General features: G+C 38.2%; 1 long non-coding RNA gene across 1 annotated transcript; it reads left to right on the top strand.

Annotated features, from left to right (window-relative positions):
- The first annotated feature begins 258 nt into the window (after positions 1–258).
- On the top strand, positions 259–5,421 carry LOC126043627 (uncharacterized). The gene is made up of 3 exons (XR_007507486.1): positions 259–360; positions 1,790–1,942; positions 5,233–5,421. It is a non-coding gene; the product is annotated as an uncharacterized LOC126043627 (long non-coding RNA).
- Positions 5,422–6,680: the final 1,259 nt, after the last annotated feature.

Here is a 6,680-nt window from a genome sequence, read left to right as displayed (position 1 = left end):
GAAAAAAAAATCTCAGAAGGTTACTTAGGCAGATCTCATTGTCAATAAAACTCTGGGGTTTAATATTTGCCCTAGTCACTCCCCATGATTTTTTATTTTTTAAATAAAATAGTGGTACAAGCTTCATTCTCTTCAGATCAGACCTATATGGTTTCAGAAAAGCTTTCCTCCCGAATCTGAAGCTCTGTTACATTCTTTAATCTTTCCTGGAGGTAGAAAGATTACTGGAGATGCATTTGAATTTTGTCAGTTTTGAATCATTTCAGGCTTAGTGTGGAAACCCAAGTGATGAATACACAGACCTCAGAAACACCTTGAAACTTTTAAAATACAGCCACAGAAAGGAAGGGGAGAAGGAAGGTAAGCAAACAGCCTAACATTTTGTGTCATTCAGAAAAGTTTTTAAATGAGCGAGTAGAAGTCTTTTCCTATTACCAAGTCACAGTCTACAATGAAAAGATTTCTTAACAGTATGAGCCAGCCTGGACCACATAGTAGCCAAAAAAGCTTTAGCTAATTTTCATTTGTTTAATGCACAACAGAAGTGCAAAAGCAAACTACAGCTCTGAATGCATTCCTTTATATTACAGTATAGAGCAAATTACTCATTAGCTAACTACTAATTAGCTAACTACTAATATAGCTGTAACAAATAAAGTGCCAGCCATTTTGTCTTCTCTAAAAAGCTGGCATCTCCCTAGCATAGGATTTGGGACAGCAGATATCAGTGAAGCAGCCCATTCTCGGTAGTTCATTTTTTACTGTTGTTTCCATCCTCAGATACCTCTTTATAAGGCTACTGTTGATGCAGCTCCCACGGTCACCATTGTAAATTCTTTTTTCAATGTGAATTTCAATGTAAGACAAAATTCTTTTCTGTCCAATGAAAAGACTTATAAACATCAGGAAATGTAATAATATTCATGATAAACTACACACAGACTCCATTTATCCTAATAGAAAATGTTTTGCCCAAGGGACAGTAAAAGCTAAGTTACATATGCCACCATGGATGTTAGGCAACTGAATATTTCAAAGACTCTGACACTGTCCAGCTGATTAGACTTAAAATTCAATCTCCTTCAGAATAAAAGACATTGAACACTAGAGAACACTGAAGGAAACTTTAGTATAATAGCATTAAGATTGGTATGAGAAAAAACTTGGAACTTGTATTGAGAGGAGATAGAAAATTATATGCAAAAGTATCTGCTGCTTTTTACCTCCTAAGGATTAAAATAAAATAAAAAAAAAAAATAAACATACCACTGAAGCTTGAAGACTCTAAGACAGAGGTTTTTCTCTTTTACATTTTATGGATATAAAATCTTAAGGATGTCATACACTAGAAAATAGAATGTAGAGACTTCTCCACAGTAAAACATGTCAGATGCACCAGTAACCAATGCTGCCCAGATTGTCACTGCTTTGTAAATGCAGCAATAACAATCCATGCTGGGCATTTGGAAATGCAAGTCTGAGAAGAGATCAAGTTGGCCAGACCTTTCTGCTGGATCTGGTTAGACCTTCAAAAAAGCAAAAAAGAAAAATAAAACCCTATAAGACCTTTATACTAACAGGTGGAACTCAGCTCGAAAGAGAAGACACAGACAAGATTTGCAGACAAGACTGCTCCTGTCCCCTGTCCTGGTAAGTGGTCTTTGTTTCCAGGCTTGCCACTTCACCAGTTTCTGAGCTGCAGCAAACTGCCCAGTTCCTTTTGGTCCCCAGGCACTTCTGCCTGTCCTTGTCCTAGACCTGACAGGTTGCTCCCTGCTCCTCCTTGCAGGTTCTTTGGATAAGGTGCAGACACACAGCTTCCTACCGTGCCTGCTTCACCTGCTCTGCAATCTCGAAAGCCACCTCTTCCCCAAGAGAAGGGCCAACAAGCCTCCACAGCCTCAAAGCTTATCTATGTCAGCTTCGACAGAAATAAACAGAGGTGAGCAAAAACAAATCAAAGACACAGACCATTACAACAGAACTGTTTAAATAGTCATTTTCTAATATTCTTTGTCGACACATGCAAATGACTAAACCACTTAAAACTAGAATATTTTCTTCCTTTAAGCCCTATTTACAACACATTGATAATGTTTAAGTACTACTCCTTGAGGGTTTCACTTATATATATAGTCCAAGGTATTTATACATCATTGATCAGACTGCGTTGCAGTTTACAATGCAGCCGCAATGTAAATGGCTTAAAGTAGTTTTATTATTTCAGATGATTTGCAATCTTCAAACTGAGACACTTTCCTCAAAGAAATGGAGTAATTGAAATTTCAATTATTGCAGTTATAAGGAAATTTATTCAAGTGGCTTGATTTTAAGACATGACTAGAACAAAAATCTTAATAAAATGCTTGTTTTAAAACAGTGACTAAAACTTCTGGAAAATTAAGTTCTTCTTGGTTCTATTTTTCTAGTTGAAAATGAAGTGCCACTTCCTCCTAGTTCTGTCTTGATGGTCATACCAGCATCAGCCTACACACAGTGTTTTATAAAGCACATCCCAAATCACAGAATCCATAGAAGGACTGAAAGGAAAGCTGTCATCATATCAACTTGAAACCATTCAGTAAAATAACTTGTGAATATTTTTGCTGAATCAGTCTTAATTGAACTATATGAAAATATTGGATAAATACAGTTTCTTTCTATACTCTCCAGTTATGATTATCGGTCAAAGCATTTTGAGTAACAGAACAAGCAAACACACAAGGAGGGACTCAGAAGTGTGCATTTAAAGATAGAGATTTCTAATTTGTAATTATGGGATCAAACAAGACTAAATGAGCCAAACCTCAGGGAGATAAAATATTTAAAGCAACATTGTAACAAGCTCAATATTTTTCCTATTCCTAGAAGAAAATGGGATCCCTGGTTACACACTCAGCTGGTTTAAGGGCAACCTGAGGAAGACGCAAACAGAACACAGAAAACTAGTCTTAAAGAATTTGTTTGCTCTGCATTTCTTTGTATGTCCGCTAGCTGAAAAGTAGTTGACAGACTACCGCGTACACCTCTAATTTGGTACTATGCTATTGGTATTCCCAGCAGGTTTCTATACAGTTTGCTATTTCAAAGTGTCACATTATATTGTCACTAGGTGAAATTTACTATATTAAAAGCCTTTTCAGCGAAATAATAATGACTGTTTGCTGAGACATTCTCCTACATGAATCAGCACAGAAGAGACAAACATGTTCACCTTCCTCTAATCTGCTTCAAATTGCCATGTAGTCAGCCACATAAATCAATTCACCCAGACGGACAATAACTGTTTTTTACTTTAACATATACATAACAATGGACGCACAGTAGCCCTGTTCCTACTTCTTAGGAGCACTATTTGCAATACTACAGTTATGAATATGTCAGCTAGTTCAGTAGAGAAACCTATTTACAGAGGTTTATAGCTATGCAACTGAAATTGTCTTCAGGCCACAACATAGCATAAAATGTTTCCGATGTGGTATTTAGGGGCTTTAAAAAAAAGAGAAAGAGGAAACTAATCTTGCTTCATAATTCTCATATCAGATGCCAAACAGAAACAGCATGGGAACAGCTCAGAGTATTCTGACTTTATGGACTTTGGTGTCTCAGACAAGACCAGCAATCCAGGGTAGTCATGATCATTACAGATGCTGTGGCATGTTTTATTATGGTTAAGAGGTGCTCATGATGGTGACATGCCCTAGTTCTGATCAAAGAGATTATATCCTGCTCATACAATCTTTCTGGACAGTTTCATTTGGACAGATTGCTCATCCTTGCTGTAATCCAATCTATAGTATTGTGGACTTTATTAATAAGCCACTGTGGTGCACTCTAGAGACAGCTGCTCATTAGCAAGTTAAACTATTTTTATATGTGATTATTTTTAGAAAGACCTATGGCAAATGGCTCTGTCCTTTCCTGTTTCTACATTCAGATAAGAACACCGCACAGAGACTGTCCATACCACATGGCAGCTGACTGCCATTCACCTGGAGTAAGACCTCAGGGAAGAGGTGGGCAGGGAGACTTGTGCTAAGGTTTAGAGGAGTCCTCAAGTCCTGCTAGATCTAGGACACTGGAATAGGCTACCTATATCCCTGTTTATTTGGTGTAGGAAAGTTTAATTAGAAAGTTTGCAAGAGCGTATTTAGAAGAAATGCAAGTACTTTCTTTTCAAGTGAGTCTGATGATGCTGTTAAAACTTGCCTGTGTCTCTCCTCTTTAACCCCAGTGTGTATCCAGAATTCCCAGTTCAAGGGGAAGAATGTTCAAAAATAGGAGCACACCTGAACCTTGACTTCAGAGGGCCAAGGGCAGTACAGAGTGTCCAGTTAATTTAATCTTTAATATCTGTGCTGTCTTTGTCTGCCAGGATAGCAAACCACAGCAACTGATAAGATATTTTTTTTCAACTCCCCACTCACCCTGGTATCAGGGTGACATGCTCTCCAGATTTTGCACAAGGCAAAACCAAATACACATTATTGCCATTCAGCTCTCAGAGAATAATTACTTTCAGGCAATAGTCAGCAGGGGCTTTCAAGCAAGACCTATTGAAAGCCCTGGGTCATCTTCTGAGTGATCTGAACAAATCTATCTTCTCCAAGTGCTGTAGTATTGCCTTGCCTTCTACAGGATGTGAATTAAATGTGCTCTTTTGTAGGGGAAATATAAAGCTGTGCAGAGTTCTTAGTCACCATTCTGCAAAGCTGCTAATACCTTTCCCTCTCACAATACCTAGCAGGAACTTGCAGAGGTAAGACAAGCATCAAGGAGACAGGCTCCACAGGCAGGAACAAACAAATACAGGATATTTTGCATTTTCTCTGCTGTCATACCTGCTACTTGTACAATGCCAAAAGGACATTTGGGTACTGCCAGGACTTTGAGCCTTTTCCATGGCTTTACAGGCCACACTACTCTAACTTAATTCTACCGATCAAGACAAACATATAGATAACATCATTTTGCATGACAGGCAAAAATTGATTTTTCAGTTTTTCAGCTCTGATTTTTGTGACAATTACCCCCTGTTCTGAGAGATCTAGCCATGCGGTATGAAGGAATCCACTAAAGTCCCAATACAGGTCCCAGTGGGCATGGAAGCAGGGAACCAAACTACAGTCTTGGTTTCCATTCTCCTTGTTGTTCAGTAAAAGCATTCAGATATAGGTGGCTCCCATATCTCTGCCATACAATGATTAACATGTTTTCTAATACAATTTTCAGGTGCCAACTTTCAGGTCCAAACTCCCCTTCACGAGGAAGTGCCAGCCCAATGAATCTTAGAAGACTTGAGCAGCAGCTATCCTCTGCCAAATAAATTTTCCTGACAGCTGAATAATTCTACTTTATCAAGGAACAGGAAGCTGTTCACCTGTCTTGAGTCCCCTTGATGGAAATGCATACGGACAGTAGTGGTTTTTAAATGCCGAGTTTCAAGAAGCTCTCATCACATGGTAAGTATCAGCTTTTCTCCTGCATACTAGGAGTTGTCATCAGATTGGGGCTAAAAAGCAAAGGATTAAAGTTTGGCCACAAGCCTGAAAGGTGAAGATAATTTGTAACCCCTTCTAAAGCAAGATCTGAATCAAGATTACTTAGATCTTCTCAGTCTACATGTTTGGTTTTGTTTTTTTCTGTGGGGCACTACCTTTGCCTGATTTTACAAGTAGAAAAACTGCTAAGCTGCAGTGGAAATACTAGGTGGCCAGATACAGAGCCTCTGGAATACCTATGTCGCGTTATCACACAACATCCCCCAATTACAGAACTAGAAGATAGGTGGTTCAAAATACAAAAAACTAGAAGACCCAAGATAAAAATCAAGGCAGATTATCATCTGTAGTTTTTTAGCTGAGCATGCCACAAGCTGTGGAAGTCTTTGTCATTGTTCACTGTTATCTATAAAGCATCACTCTGTAATGAGGGCTGATCTTGAGGTCTGTTTTGTAGTTCAGCTCAAAACAAAAAAGAAATAAATTTAAAGCAACAAGCCCTTTTGTAAATGGTGTATGTGATGGGACTAAAACCAGTTTGAGCATGAAATAATACCTAAAAGACATGACTGGATTTCAAATACGAATCTAAACACTAGTGAAAATAAAACTAGGAGACAAATTCTATTATAATTATCTGCAGAAGAAAAACAAGGCAGACTGTTGCAATGCTGGGGCACCAGCTGGCTCACAGAGAAACCCTTAATCTAAATAAAGCTGTCAAGAAGACTTTAAAAGATACTCGGTAACTTGTGGTCTGCATTTTAAAATTGCTAAAACTTAACTTAAATCCACTTTGCAAGTACACAGTGGGACACAACATTTTGATCACTTTTCTATAACCATGAAAAATGCTTTGTCTGTATAAATGGAGTTGAGCAATTTTTAATCTCTGGAAGACCACAATCAACAGAAATTTCTATTCATGAATCACTTTTTACAGAAGAGCTGCATTGTACTATCCTCCTGATGGGGAGGGCGAGCTCATATCTGAAATCTGAGCCCTACTTCAGATGGATGGAAGTGAATTTTGCATACTTTGTATTGGTGTTTTTCAGATCTCCTGTTCTGATGCATGGCAGTTTCAGGATTTACTCTATGAAGTTACAACAGTAATTTCCCAAACACTTGCACAGCTGTAATGTTCAGGCAATCATCAGTGAAGAAAGGAAGGTGAAG

Source organism: Accipiter gentilis, chromosome 10, assembly GCF_929443795.1.
Source record: "Accipiter gentilis chromosome 10, bAccGen1.1, whole genome shotgun sequence".
NCBI lineage: Eukaryota > Metazoa > Chordata > Aves > Accipitriformes > Accipitridae > Astur > Astur gentilis.
This window is presented reverse-complemented; position numbering and strand designations above follow the sequence as displayed.